Source organism: Pseudophryne corroboree, chromosome 6 (genome assembly GCF_028390025.1).
Source record: "Pseudophryne corroboree isolate aPseCor3 chromosome 6, aPseCor3.hap2, whole genome shotgun sequence".
Lineage (NCBI taxonomy): Eukaryota > Metazoa > Chordata > Amphibia > Anura > Myobatrachidae > Pseudophryne > Pseudophryne corroboree.
In genome coordinates this window covers 433934276-433950060 of record NC_086449.1, presented here as the reverse complement: position 1 = coordinate 433950060, position 15785 = coordinate 433934276, and the positions used below count along the sequence as shown (strand labels likewise).

The 15785-nt window shown below is 44.6% G+C and overlaps 1 protein-coding gene and 1 long non-coding RNA gene across 2 annotated transcripts in view; one reads left to right on the top strand and one right to left on the bottom strand.

Annotated features, from left to right (window-relative positions):
• Positions 1 to 5841, bottom strand: part of LOC134932547 (uncharacterized) — a 43804-nt gene extending 37963 nt beyond the window's left edge. The window contains exon 1 of the long non-coding RNA XR_010179392.1: positions 5380 to 5841. This is a non-coding gene — a long non-coding RNA (uncharacterized LOC134932547). The remainder of the gene's footprint in view (positions 1 to 5379) is intronic.
• The window catches only part of LOC134932546 (chloride anion exchanger-like), a 130974-nt gene that overhangs the window by 7468 nt on the left and 107721 nt on the right, over positions 1 to 15785 (top strand). The window lies entirely within an intron of this gene.

Below are 15785 nucleotides of genomic sequence, written 5' to 3'. Positions count from 1 at the left end.
AAATCACATGGCAGCCCACCTGGAGTTTGACAAAATTCACCTGATGGTCTCTCAGACCATGAGAAACAAAATGTTCTGGTCTGATGAGACAAAGATTGAACTCTTTGGCGTGAATGCCAGGCATCATGTTTGGAGGAAACCAGGCACCACTCATCACCAGGCCAATACCGTTACCTTCCCTACAGTGAAGCATGGTGGTGTCAGCATCATGCTGTGGGGATGTTTTTCAGCAGCAGAAACTGGGAGACTAGTCAAGATAGAGGGAAAGATGAATGCAGCAATGTAAAGAGACATCCTTGATGAAAACCTGCTCCAGAGCGCTCTTGACCTCAGACTGGGGTGACTGTTCATCTTTTAAGCAGGACAATGACCATAAGCACACAGCCAAGATGTCAAAGGAGTGGCTTCAGGACCACTGTGAATGTCCTTGAGTAGCCCAGCCAGAGCCCAGACTTGAATCTGATTGAATATCTCCTGAGAGATGTGAAAATGGCTGTGCATCAACGCTTCCCATCCAACCTGATGGAGCATGAGAGGTGCTGCAAAGAGGAATGAGTGAAACTGCCCAAAGATAGGTGTGCCAAGCTTGTGGCACCATGTTCTAAAAGACTTGATGCTGTAATTGCTGCCAAAGGTGCATCAACAAAGTAGTGAGCAAAGTGATGTACATGTGATTTCTTAAGTTTTTTATTTTTAACAAATTTGCAAAAATCTGAAAAACATTTTTTTCACATTGTCATTATGGGGTATTGTGTGTAGAATGTTGAGGGAAAAAATGATTTTATTACATTTTTTAATAAGGCTGTAACATAACAAAATGTGGAAAAAGTGAAGCGCTGTGAATAACTTCTGGATGCACTGTGTGCTGCCAAGGAAAGAATCCCATAGGATTTATACTTTAAATATTATGACACTAATGGGTTAAAACAAGGGTACTGTACATATTTTATATTGTGTCATTTTTGCAGATCAATATTTAGGAATTTAATTACTTGACTCTTTTGTAAGCAACCAAAGCTTTAGAATTTAGAACCTTAGAATATATTTTAAAAAAAAGTAAGAGTGGCTGGATGTTGGTAATAGAGGAAAGAATGCTATTGGATTTATACTTTGAATACTTTGATACCAAAGGGATTAAACAAGGGTATTGATACTGTGTTATTTGTGTAGGTTAATATGTAGGAATTTCATTATTTGTATCCCTTGTTAGAATAGAATAACCTGTGTTGCCTGTAAGAACTATACACCATATCCTCTATTTATTTACTTTTTTGTGATGATTGCATATATGCACCTGACATGTACCCATTTGTATATTGTTATCATTACTGTTGATAATGCTATGCTTCTTTAGGACGGTTTCAACATCTATTGTCAGATATCAAAATGTGTTTCATTCTGGTGAAGTATCTGTATCTACTTATTGAATTTTATTCCATCAGACACACATCTGTATGCAATAATTCCAGGGGTGCCTCAGCTCTGATCACTCATTTTTAGGAAGGAGCAATGTCATAGCTTGCCTATTATACAGCTTTCACACACTGGTCTTTCACTGATGTTCACTGATATGCCTGTCACCATCCCATCTAGAAGTTTCTGAACACTGCCATATTCAAGATGGCCTAACTTTCTGTGCTAGAGTCTGTGAATCAGAAATCTCATCATATAACACTCCTGTGTGTCAATGAGATATTGGTGTCTGCACTGGGTGCCTCTTTTGTTCAATACGATGCACTATCCTCATGCAAACTGGACTTTAAATCCTTTCTGCTCTAGGACACTGATGCCTATTAGGTTTGTCCCCATGTATGGTACATATAGAACATCTTGGTTTTCTGTGACTTTGGTATCACCTCCTATTTTCAGGTGTGTTGTGACTGTCCCACCTTTTGTAGTTGTAAGTTGTTTATCTTCTATTCCTCTTACTATGATAGAATAACATACAGATGTGTCCGCTTAGGTTGTTGCTACGATGCATATAACTCATGGCATAAGAAGTGCATGTATACGCAGGCTCCCGCTATGCCATTGACTGCAATGGGAGCCAGCATCCACATGCGCCAGCCGCCCATTGAGTTTAATGGGAGCCAGCTGCAATGTGGATGCACGCGGCATGCAGCGATGAATATGCATCTCGATCCTGCTATAGCAAGCTGCTATATGCAACAAAGCTGTAGCAGAACACATCTGTATATATCTTAATGTAGGGAACCATTCTAGACCAGACATGTCAAACTCGCGGCCCACAATGTATACTTTTGCGGCTTAAGTTTACTTCTTTTTTTAAAACAATGGAATGTGGCCCGCCACCACTGAATTAATTACTGTTGACCCGTCTGCCGTAATCGGAGCTAAGTTCTGATCGGGCAGCATTCACTGTTCTGCACATCCGCAAGAAGTTAGTGATAGAGATGGAAGAATGTCCATGGGGGGAGCTGCTGCCCAGCTACCATTGCAAAGCTCTGCCCCCCAGCGCATCCCACCTGCTCAGTGCCATTAGCACTGACGCTGTCACGCCTTGTATGTGTGTGTGCCCTGTGTACCTAGTTAGCTGCCCTAATTGCAGGAGGATTCTTCTGAAATCTAGATTGAAAAACATCTCAATGAAAAAAGTAAAATGGAGGGGTCTGCCCAGGAGGCACAGAGGGCATGTGGCTGGAGAGGACACAAGGAGCAAGAGGGGATACCAGGGCATGTAGCTAGACTCGAGGACAGAGGGAGGCTGGAAGTGACACATTTAACTAGCTCACAGTGATATGTATAATAGAGGAGAGTGGACAGCACAGTGATATATGAGGGGGAATAACACAGCTCCCAGCTCACACTATTAAAGTTGTTTTTTTTCACAATATTTGACATCTTTTGGATTACACTTTATAGTTGGTTTTTCTAATAAACCCTTCAAAACTTTTTCTTTTTCTTGCAGGATAGACTTTGACCTTAATTATTTGGCTCAATTGGGATTTTGAGTATGACATGCCTGCTCTAGACTTTAGCTGAAATTTCTTGTGGCACCAGAGTCAATATACCAGCAATCTTTTCTATGACTGTGACAGTTAAAGCTGACTCATTTTTTGCTGTTGCTCTTCTTATTCTGTATAACATTCACATTTCTTAGTTTGCATTCAGATGCTTTGTTATTGTCTTATGGCATAAAAGATTCCATGTGGCACAGTTCTCTGAACCTTTAACCTTAAAAAAGCACTTCATGGATACAGCTACTGTATGCTTATTTGTATATTTGTATACTGAGACTCTCTGCAGCTTATCTGTCATGAAGTGTTCTATGGTGTCTGGGATGGGTTTAGTATGAAATACATACAATCAAAATTGCAATGGTCAAAATACCGACAACCATTGACGAACTGTCAAAATCCTGACAAGATCAAAATACCAACATTTTAAATACTGACAAGGTCAAAATACAGACATTTAAAATGTTAACAGGTCTAAAAGTCGTCACGAGTTTTAAAAAAAAATTGTGTGTGTCAACACAGGTTGACATGGACACTGAATAAGTGTACCGCATTCCCTCTCATGATTTGCGTGGGCACGGTGCCTCACTGTGCTCTGCATATTATTATATTCCCCCTCCAGGTCCACTGGGATGGTAAAGTATGAACAAGCTGGTTTAAATGAAAAAAATCATGAAAAACCTCATGTCGACTTTTTGACCTGTTGACATTTTAAATGTCTGTCTTTTGACCATGTCGGTATTTTGACCGTCGGGATTTTGATTGCAGGTAAATTGACAGCATCCCGTCTGGGATGTCTGAGTGCCTGGGACCAAAACCTGTTGATATTTCTGTACTATTTTTTGTTGTACACAGCTAATAAATAGTAGAGACCTACAGAACAAAGTTTTGTAGGCACAACTACAGCTGGATAGACTTAACCAAGAGCTTGTATTTATTGTAGTGCACATTTCAGTACAGTCATACTCAGTTATGTATACAAGCAGCAGAGATGGATACATGGTGGATCCACCACAGAGCTCATTACTAAACAGCCATGTATTATTGTGGTTTTCAAACACAGAATGACAAGATGGCGCAGCGCATGTACAGACTAAAAAATGGCTACCATCATTGATAAGGATCAGATGTTTCAGTTATTGAGCATCATGGAGGAAGCACAGTAGAACACTTCATATACCAACAAATCCTCTATAGAAGAATAGATGCATTATGATGATATTATTGAATAAATTGCACACAGTTTATTATATTTCTGTGCAATTAAAATAGTAAGATCAAGTGATGCAGACATAAGTGGCAGGATACACTTCTCTAATGGTGGGTACACACTGATAGATATATCTGTATATCAATTGATCTGCAGATATATCTATGGACGGACCGGGCAGCGTGCTGTGCATACACACTGCCCAATCCATTGGGGACTGACTTCATGAACTGGGCGGGCGTGTACACACGCCCACCCAGTTCAGCTGTCAATCACCGCCGGCTGCCGCAGCATGTGTACAGACGGTCGGCTGGTCGCCCGTACACACTATGGGCGGGATGTATTAACATACATCGCCGCCCCTCGCCGGTTACCGCAGCGATGTTGATCGCATATGTACTAACATATGCGATCAACATCGCGATGCGGTGACGGAGGCCCCCCGCGATACCTGTTAGGTGGTCTGCGGGGGGTCTCCGTCACCTCCCCGGGGTCCCCACACTGGCAAGATGCCGGGAAGCAGCAGCAGGCTGCCCCCGGCACCTCCTCCTCCCCCCTGCAGCCGGAAGGACGTCCGGCTGCGTTGCTAGGGGGAGGAGGACACTACCTTCCGGGTCCAGGGCAGCCTGGAGGAAGGTAAGCCAGGGGGAAGGGGGGTCGGCGTCTGCGGCGGGGGTCGACGGTGTCGGCGGGTTGCGGCGGTCGGCGAAAAGAAGCCCATAGGCTTCTATAGGGTTTCGCCATCCAGAGATGGCGAAACCCTGGACGCCGAAAACGCTGCGGTAGGGTCTTAGTAAATATGAAAATGCGGTAAAACCCCCGTTTTCGGGGGTTTTACCGCATTTTTGCTTTAGTACATCCCGCCCTATGGGTGATGCGAAACAGGCCATATATGGGTGATGCGAAACAGGCCATACACACCCTTCACTGCCATCCCTTACCCTGCTCCACCTCCTGCACTGTATCGTGATGTCTCTTACAGTGCTGGGATCTGTAATACTGATTGAAGCATCCTAAGGATGCTCCCAACAGCACCCTAGATAACCGTGAAGGCACTGCCGCCCAGCCTCCACTTTGGGTGCAGATTTATGGCCACCACTCAGGAGGCAGGTGCTGTATAGGATGCACTGATGCCCTGTTATGGCGTTGATATGCATAAATACATACATATATAGACAGTGGTACAGCTACCTGTAGGAAGGTACTTTAAGTATGCCTGTTGGTTTCTCTGCGCAGCTGGAGACAGCAGCTTTTCCTCCTCTGCTCAGCCTCTGTCCTCCACCCACATTGTGCAGATTTTCACATTTTAGTGCCCTGCTGCCTACTGAACTCAGTTGCTGAGGGAGTTGTGGGAGGGTAAATGGGCTTCAGGCAACCAAGGGACACAGGAGGCGGGGCTTTAGACTGTCTCATGGGTGCTGCCAACTGAAATCAGGTACTGAGGGAGGGGAGGGTTAATGGGCTTCAGGCTACAGAGGGACACAGCTTTGGATGCAGATGGCAGTACTTAGGATGGTCAGGGGGAAGGAGCTTCTAACTGCTTTGTGGGTTGATGGGATTTTTGCCGATTTGGGGGATGAGTGCTGAGTGGACGGTTGTCATTGGTGGTGGCAGGATTTTTTTTTCTCCTGTCATTGTTGGCTGCACTGCAGGGGATCCTGTAGGCCTGTTTTCATGGAAGGGCCTGGAGCTGCAACTCCACCACCCCATTGTGAATCCGGCCCTGTGCCCCACCCCCATCTGCAAGCATCAGTGGCCACATCTCCCCCCTTTGCCCCCTACCATAGTATAGCAGAGGCCAGCTCCTTCCCCCCATCTCACTTGAAAGCATCAGCAGCTGCGTCTCCCCCCTTTGCCCCCTACCAGACTATAGCAGTGGCCAGCTCCACCCCCACCCCCATCTCACGTGAAAGCATCAGTGGCTGCGTCTCACCCCTCTGCCCCCTGCCAGAGTATAGCAGTGGCCAGCTTCACCCCCACCCCCATCTCACGTGAAAGCATCAGTGGCTGCGTCTCACCCCTCTGCCCCCTGCCAGAGTATAGCAGTGGCCAGCTTCACCCCCACCCCCATCTCACGTGAAAGCATCAGTGGCTGCGTCTCACCCCTCTGCCCCCTGCCAGAGTATAGCAGTGGCCAGCTTCACCCCCTCTCTCCCCACCTGTAAGTATTAGCGGTTTGGCTTCCCCCCTTCCCCCTAATGTCTCATTCACAATGCACTGAAAAAATGGTTGTTTTTAACATTTGCAACCAATCAGACACAGTCATCATTATCAAATTGCAATCATTGGAGGTAATTCCAAGTTGATCGCAGCAGGAATTTTTTTAGCAGTTGGGCAAAACCATGTGCACTGCAGGGGGGCAGATATAACATTTGCAGAGAGAGTTAGATTTGGGTGGGTTATTTTATTTCTGTGCAGGGTAAATACTGGCTGCTTTATTTTTACACTGCAATATAGATTGCAGATTTAACTCACCACACCCAAATCTATCTCTCTCTGCACATGTTATATCTGCCTCCCCTGCAGTGCACATGGTTTTGCCCAACTGCTAAAAAATTTCCTGCTGCGATCAACTTGGAATTACCCCCATTATTAGCAGTTGTACACTTACAGAGAAGGGGGCCCTTATGCAGACTCCAGGTGTACCCGCTTCTCTATATGGTGCTGTAGTCTCTGGCATTGTGCGGACCCCATGCTTCCAGAAACTAAATTCCTGCGTGTGCGGCAGCCATTTTGACAGTGATTTTTACTGCGGCTGGAGCTCCGACACAGGCCCCCGGAATGGTAAGTAATAAAACATGGGTTCAATGTGTGCGGTGTGGGCCCCCCTGGACGCAGGGGCCTGTGTGCACTGCACACATTATACAAACACCCATGCTTACACCAGGATCATAGCACATGCAACTCAGACCCCTCCATGAGGCTGCATTTACCAATTTCAGCCGTACTTGAGTACACATCCACACTATGGGGTATATTTACTAAAGGTTGATTTTAATCGATTTCAGATCAATCTTGATCAATGTTGGGCTTCCATGGCTAAAACACACATTTACTAACATTGAAAAATTTATATAAACAAAAATCACTTGTTAGTAAAAGTGTGTTTTACTTTTAACCCTGGTAGGCAAACATCAATCTAAATTGATTTTAATCGATCTGAAATTGATGAAAATCGTACCAAATCGACCTTTAGTAAATATTCCCCTATTTCTTTATTGTTATTTTGCTGCGACTTCACAGCTACTGTACTGCCTGCACCTGCACTTCTACAACTACCTATTGCAGCTCCAGTCTCAGCCCTGTAATCCAGGGGAATCTCAAATCAAATAGAACTTCCACTTAAGAAGACTCAATCTAAATAAAGCCCGTAGTGCTTAGTATGCATACATAACAGAGCCAAGCATGGAGGAAGTGATCCTTGTCATCACAGTCATGACGAAGTGACATAATATCATGCAACTGCTCCTTTATACAAATTTAGGGTCCTAGATGGTATACTATAATTATATATTCAATCGCTTTTTTGTTTAATTAGAGGGAATTATATCTCTGAGAATTAAATTTACATATTTTTTTAACATTGTTATAGTAAAGACATTTCTCTGGCTGGGTCCACAGGATTATCCACAGGATAACATTGGGATATTGTCAAGCGACAGCGAAAATGGCACCAACACGGTCACGAGCTTTCTGGCCTCCCAGGATGCATTGGGGCCTCCACTATATAGTCCCGCCCACTGATTCAGTCAGATCAGTTTTTTGCTTGGTTCGGCAGGAAGCCGCATGGTCACAGGGCTGCTGTGAAAGCAGCCTCAAGTTTTCATTACTTTATTTTTATAGACTTACTGTTTTTGTTTGAGCGACTTCTCTTAACAGCGTCTTAAACGTGTATTAGAAAGAGTTGCTCCAACAACTCCCCACCGGGTCGCAACAACGCTTACCTTCGCGGTACAGTGCTGTCTCGACGGGCGTCTGTGTCGGATGTTCTAGCAGGTCCAGCAGACGTTACCAGGCTGTGGCCGGAGCATGGGGAGACAGTGAGTATATGGACTTCCTCTTACTAGAGGGGTCAGGACACAGCTACGCTGATTTGGTGGAGACTACAAACAGCGTGTTGATGCGCCGAACATCTCGAGTGTGACAGCGCTACGCTCCGGGGATCATAGGCGCCAGGACTAGGTGAGGCCGCGATCCTGGGAGTTTAAGTCAACAGGGGGTTTCAGACGCTCTCCTGGCCGTCCCTCCTCCGAGTTCATGGCCAGTTCCCGCGGGTCTCTCGTTTCATGAACTGAATAACCTCACTTCCGGCTCAGACGCTACCACGAGGGTACTCGGTCGCAGCTTAGACGCTGCGGTTGTGTACACTGGATATAAACCCGCCCAGACCAAGTCGCAGGCCATTAGTGTCTACATGCATGTGGAGTCGCTCAGCGTCCGTGTCCGTTGGTGAGTGTCCGTTATCAGTTACCAAGAGCGGCAGTGTACACCAGTAGCGTCTGAATCCACTCAGCGTCTTTCGAGCGTCTTTGCTTGGATATGGAAATGTGGTGAGTCTCCCTGTATCCCGCTCCCTGGAGGCAGGGTATACAGTACTAAAAATTCTCTCTACTTCTTAGTATGCACTGTTAATTTTTAGTACCTATTGCATATGAGACCTGTATATTACTGTGTTTTCTGCATGTTATGTTGAAAAAGAACCAGTTAAACAGAAGTACAAATTTCCTACTTATGTATAAGTTATTATGGAGGTTGTATTCTCATATGACAATGTCTAATGCTTTAACATGTGACTGACTGCTAGTATGTGTGCTGACTTTTCTGTGTAATGTCAGCCCTGTTCTGACCCTCAAATCAGGTGCACTGTGGTCAGATTGATTTCACCTCTATATACTGATTATAGGGTGTGGTTCAGTCACAAAATTGTGTAGTCAATATCAGAAAAAATGTCTGTGAGCGGCAAAAGTGATGAGGAGAATTTGTCAAGCACTCCTACAGCCCTAACATGCTTATCTTGTAAGTCAGGGGTAATTGATATGATTCAATTGGTCACTTATGAGGGTTTGTGTGCAAACTGTTTTGCTTTTCAGCAAAGTAAAAAACAGGAGTTAGTTCAACCTCCAGTAGAGCCACCATGGAATATGTTCGCAAAGACTCTGTCTTTAATAGCGGACAGGTTAGCTCCAGTAGCACCACCTCAGGGGTTAGGTTACACTATGAACCCATACATGCAGCTCCCTTCCTATGGTTTGGTTCCAGTAGCCTCTACAAGCAACCAAGGGGTATGTAAGACTAAGACAGATACGTCTGTATGGCAGACTACACAAGAATATACATCGGATGATGATGCGGAAACAATAGATTCAACTCCGTATGATGATCAGTCGCAGAGCCAGAGGCAGAACTCTGGGAGGCAATGGAGTCAACTGCCGCCGGGCTCCTGCTTTGAAGGGGGGCACTTCTCCTCCGGTTCTGTGTGTTCAGTGACATTAATCAATTAAGTTAATTGACAGCAGCTGGTATCTCTTCTGTAGCCGACTTCCCCACTAGTCACTACACCTTACAAATTACACCCTCTTTATTATAGATACACTGGAAGCAGACACCTTACTGATGAAGCTATTTGCTCCTATAAAGGAAGCATGAGAATTCTAACTATATGAAGTTATTTCCCTGATAATTACAAGTAACTTCATATAGTTAGAATACTCATACTTCCTATGCAAGAGCAAATATCTCCATCAGTAAGGTGCATGCTTCCAGTGTAATAGGTTGTGGGTTCTAATCCTGGATATGACACTTGCAAATTAATTGTCAGAGAAATAATCAGCACTGTGAATGATGGAGCAGATCTATGTAGTTTGTGGCTGGACCCATACAAAGATCTGCCTAGTTGCAATGGTTTTGTAGTAGCTTCATATAGTTAGAAACTGCAGGCTTGCCATGCAGGAGCAAATGTATATAATGGGGGGGGGGTCACCAATATTTTTCTTGCCTCCGGGCAACTGGGACAAACTTACGCCACTGCGCAGAGCTTTAGTTCAGATGATGTAGCTGAACTCATTAATGCAGTAAAGGCTGTGCTTTCTCTGGAAGAACCAGCCAAGACAGCGTTAAAAGCAAAAGCACCTGTATTCAAATGAACAAAGTCAGTGAAAGCTGAATTTCCAGCGTCAGAGGAGTTGACGGAAATGATGGATGAGTCTTGGGCAGCGCCCGGTAAAAAGTATAAGATTCCTAGGAGATGGGATTCTTATTATCCATTTCCTGCTGGAGATTGTTCGAAGAGAGAAGTTCCTCCAAAAGTAGATGCACATGTTCTGCGACTCGTGCACAAATCTGCTTTGCCACTGTCATCTACCTCTTTGAATGATGTCACAGACAGGAGGGTAGAGAGCTTATTGAAAAATATTTTTTCTCTTGTGGGTGCAGTGGTAAGACCTGCTATGGCTTCGGCCTGGGTAGCAAAGGCAATGGGCGAATGGATAGAGGAACTAGAGAATGACATCCCCTCTCCTAGTAGGGAGCAAGAGGATCGTCTTTGCCGTTTAAGACAATCTGCCCAGTATTTAGAAGAAGCAGCCATTGATGTAGGCACTGTTGCTTCTAAAGCTTCAGCCCTGGCAGTAGTCGCTCGCAGAGCAGTCTGGCTACGGACCTGGAAGGCAGATGCGGAGTCCAAGAAGGAATTGGAAGCATTGCCTTTCATGGGTAATATATTATTTGGAAAACCTTTATCGGATATCCTAGAGTCAGAGGCTGAATCAAAGAAGGTCAGATTTCCGGCTACCTACAACCCTAAATCCAAGGGTTTAAAATTTCGCTGGCAAAGCAAAGCGAAAGGTAAAGAGGAGCCTAAACATTAAACAACCCCAGTTTAAATCCAGGGGTAAGAAGCAGTGGGCTAGCAAAAAGCCAGCTTCCAAACCTGAACAAAAGCCCTCAGCCTGAAGAGACTGGCCTCCGCCTGGAGGATTCCAGGGTTGGGGGCCAACTCCTGCAATTTGCACACACATGGCAACAGTCAACAACAGATGCCTGGGTGCAGAAGGTAGTATCTCAGGGGTATGGGTTCCCATTCAGGAGGCAGCCTCCTCAAAGATTTTTTTGCACCAGCCCGTCTCGTATAGAGTCGAAGGCCAATGCCCTGCAAGAAGCAGTCCAAAAATTACTGCAGTCAGGTGTGGTTGTCCCAGTACCTCCATCACAAAAGGGACAGGGGTATTACTCCAATCTGTTTCTAATCCAGAAACCAAATGGGTCATGTCGACCAATTCTAAATCTGAAGATGTTGAACAATTACATATGGATCCCGAAGTTCCACATGGAGACGTTACGCTCCATAATGTTGGCTATGGAACCGGGAAACTATATGGTATCTCTGGATGTGCGGGATGCTTACCTACATGTGCCTATAGCACTATCACATCAGTGTTACCTCAGGTTTGCCATCCTCAAGGAACACTTCCAGTTCCAAGCTCTGCCCTTCGGGCTAGCTACAGCACCCAGGGTGTTTACCAAGATCATGGTGGTTATGGCAGCTTGTCTGCGCAAACAAGGGATAAGGATATTCCCATACCTAGACGACCTATTAATCTTAGCACAGTCGCAAGATTTACTGTTGAGCCATCTCCAACAGACGATAGTTTGTTTACAGAGACACGGGTGGCTCATAAATTGGGAGAAGTCGTCCCTGAATCCATCACAGCGGATGGTTCATTTGGGAGCCATATTGGATTCAGACCTACAGAGAGTTCTCTTACCAGAGAAGAAAATAGTCAAGGTGCAGGTCATGGCTCAGGAAGCGTTGCAAGCCCAGACAATGTCAGTCCATGCAGCAATGCGACTGTTGGGTCTGATGGTATCAACGTTCGACATGGTGGAATATGCGCAATTCCACTCCAGACCATTGCAGCATCTCATTTTGACAAAATGGAACGGAAATCATCAAACAATAAAGAAGCAGATGATAAAGATTCCAGTAAATGTAAAAAGGTCTCTAGCATGGTGGCTACGGACAGACCATTTAAACAAGGGGAGACCCTTTTGGATAAAAGAGTGGCAAGTCCTGACGACAGATGCCAGCCTGCAAGGTTGGTGGGCGGTACTCGGAAGCCTATGGTTCCAGGGAAAATGGACCGCAAGGGAAAGTCGCCTGCCGATAAATCTGTTAGAAATAAGAGCCATTTACTTGGCCCTAGTTCAGGCAAAGGACAATCTACAAGGAAGACCAGTCCAGATCCGCTCAGACAATGCGACGGCAGTAGCATACCTAAATCATCAAGGAGGGACTCACAGCAAGAGTCTGATGGAGGAAGTAACTCCCATTCTAAAGTGGGCAGAACTCCATCTCCCAGCATTGTCAGCAGTATTTGTCCCGGGTGTACTAAATTGGGAAGCGGATTTTCTCAGTCGGCACACCATTCAGGAAACCGAATGGGCACTACACCCAGAAGTGTTTCAAACACTGGTGAACAGATGGGGTCTACCGGAGATAGACCTTATGGCGTCTCGTCTAAACAACAAAGTTCCGAGGTACGGATCAAGAACAAGGGACCCAGGAGCAGTCCTGGTAGACGCACTGTCAGTAGAATGGAGGTTTCTGCTGGCATATCTGTTCCCTCCAATATCTCTGTTACCCAGAGTAGTGAGAAAGATAAAACAGGCAAAAGGAGCAATCATTCTAATAGCTCCAGCTTGGCCAAGAAGGCATTGGTACACAGATCTGTGGAGAATGTCCGTGGAAGCACCGATACTGCTCCCTCAACGTTCAGATCTGTTAATGCAGGGTCCTTGTTGTCACAGTCATCTGGATCGCCTGTCTTTAACGGCGTGGCTGTTGAAACCTCTATCTTAGAGGCTAAAGGATTTTCAAAGCAAGTAATCCAAACCATGCTTAGAGCAAGAAAGCCTTCTTCGGACCGTGTATATCATAGAATATGGCAAGCCTATATTCATTGGTGTTCTGGAAAAAATTACAATCCAAGAGCCTTTAAAGTAGCTAGAATTTTGGATTTTCTGCAGGCAGGATTGGATAAGGGGTTGAAGGTTGCTTCCTTGAGGGTGCAAGTCTCAGCGTTGACTGTATGGTTTCAGCAGAAGATTGCTGACCTACAGGATGTACGTACTTTTTTCCAAGGAGTAGTACATATTCAACCTCCATTTGTTCCTCCTGCAGCTCCCTGGGATTTGAATTTAGTTCTTAAATTTCTCCAGGGTCCTTTGTTTGAACCACTTGAGAGAGCAGATCTTAAGTGGTTAACGGTTAAAGTTCTTTTTTTACTGGCAATGGCGTCAGCCAGAAGAGTGTCAGATTTAGGAGCATTATCATGTAAGTCTCCTTTCCTAAGTTTTTTTCCAGACAGATCAGTTCTCAGAACGAGATCTAGTTATCTTCCAAAGGTGGTGTCAAAGTTTCACCTGAATGAAGAGATTGTAGTCCCAGCTTTTCAGGTATCGGGACTATCTGCGGGAGAAGCGTCACTGGACGTGGTCCGGTCTTTAAAAATCTACATAGATCGTACTAGTGCCATCAGGAAAACAGATTCCCTCTTCATCCTCTACGGATTCCATAGGAGAGGTTGGCCTGCTAGTAAACAGACGCTGGCAAGATGGCTCCGAATGGTAATATCTGAAGCTTATTCTCATGCAGATCTCCCTATTCCGGCTAATGTCTCTGCACACTCTACACGTAAGGTAGGTCCTTCTTGGGCAGCACAACAGGGTGCATCAGCAGAACAGATATGTAAGGCAGCCACATGGTCTTCCATAAACACATTCATCAGACATTATGCCTTGGATACTTTTGCCTCTCATGACGCAGACTTCGGGCGAAAGGTCCTCCTGTGCAATCAGGAGCGTCCCCACCACTAAAATGGCTTTGGGAATCCCAATGCTATCCTGTGGATAATCCTGTGGACCCAGCCAGAGAAATGAACGTTATGGTAAGAACTTACCGTTGATAACGTGATTTCTCTTATGTCCACAGGTATCCACAGGGATCCCACCCGGACGCATCTGATTTGAGGATCTAGACAAACACTAAAAACCTCTTCCTTCTTGTATGGAAGGGTGTGCATGTGTGTTCTTATCGCCTGTACAGGTCTCTACCTAATGTTCCTGCCTATAATCGCTGTGGAAAGAACTGATCTGACTGAATCAGTGGGCGGGACTATATAGTGGAGGCCCCAATGCATCCTGGGAGGCAAGAAAGCTCGTGACCGTGTTGGTGCCATTTTCGCTGTCGCTCGACAATATCCCAATGTTATCCTGTGGATACCTGTGGACATAAGAGAAATCACGTTATCAACGGTAAGTTCTTACCATAACGTTCATTTATGTATGTAAAAAATCTATAAAGAGAATAAGAAGACCACATCCCAGGGGAAGTTAGCCACAATTAAAAATTTTAGGCGGTCCCAAAGTTGGATTAAAGTCAACCAGGAACCTCCTTGGAATTTGAGTAGCCACTGAGAGCCTACTTCCTTGCTTGGATGCAATAGGTATATATTATTCTGAGGATAGACTCATTAAACAACAACTCTAAATATGGGTAAGGTGAAGTAAGACCAGATGTCGTGCGCTTATAAGATTAATGAAAAAAGGGGTACTTTCCTCACAAGTCTTCTGCTAATTACTTCATATAAATAGGATCCATATGTGGGGGAAAAAAAAACAGAATTCCAAATATAGTGTAGTATATTCTAAATTTGCGAAATGAGTATATACGGATGATGTCAATGAAAATAGATGGGGGATTACCAGAACTAAGTGCAATACAAGCCAGATATATGCCTTTCAAAAGTATTCCGCAGCTAGGATGATCGTGTGTCAATCCCCTCACAGGTCCTCTGTCGTCAACCTTTACCACAAACGCTCCCCAGAAACGAAATTCATATAGGGAAAACAGAATTCCAGATATAGGGGGTAATTCTGAGTTGATCGCAGCAGGATTTTTGTTAGCAGTTGGGCAAAACCATGTGCACTGCAGGGGAGGCAGATATAACATGTGCAGAGAGAGTTAGATTTGGGTGGGTTATTTTGTTTCTGTGCAGGGTAAATACTGGATGCTTTATTTTTACACTGCAATTTAGATTGCAGATTGAACACACCACACCCAAATCTAACTCTCTCTGCACATGTTATATCTGCCTCCCCTGCAGTGCACATGGTTTTGCCCAACTGCTAACAAAAATCCTGCTGCGATCAACTCAGAATTACCCCCATAGTGTAGTAGGTTCAGAGAAAAGTAATTTTAATATATACAAATAAAAATTGCCAATACATAAAAGGTAATAGATGGAGAATTACCAAATTCTTACCGGATTTACCAAAAATCCGGTAAACCTCCAACTTTACCTTTTTATATCAGGGGATATTTGAGCTGCATTCTTTCCAGTGAGACTCATTATTCAACGCTAATTTTATTATTATTTGTGGTAATTCTCCATCTATTACCTTTTATGTATTGGCAATTTTTATTTGTATATACAGGTTGAGTATCCCTTATCCAAAATGCTTGGGACCAGAAGTATTTTGGATATCGGAATTTTTCCGTATTTTGGAATAATTGCATACCATAATGAGATATCATGTGG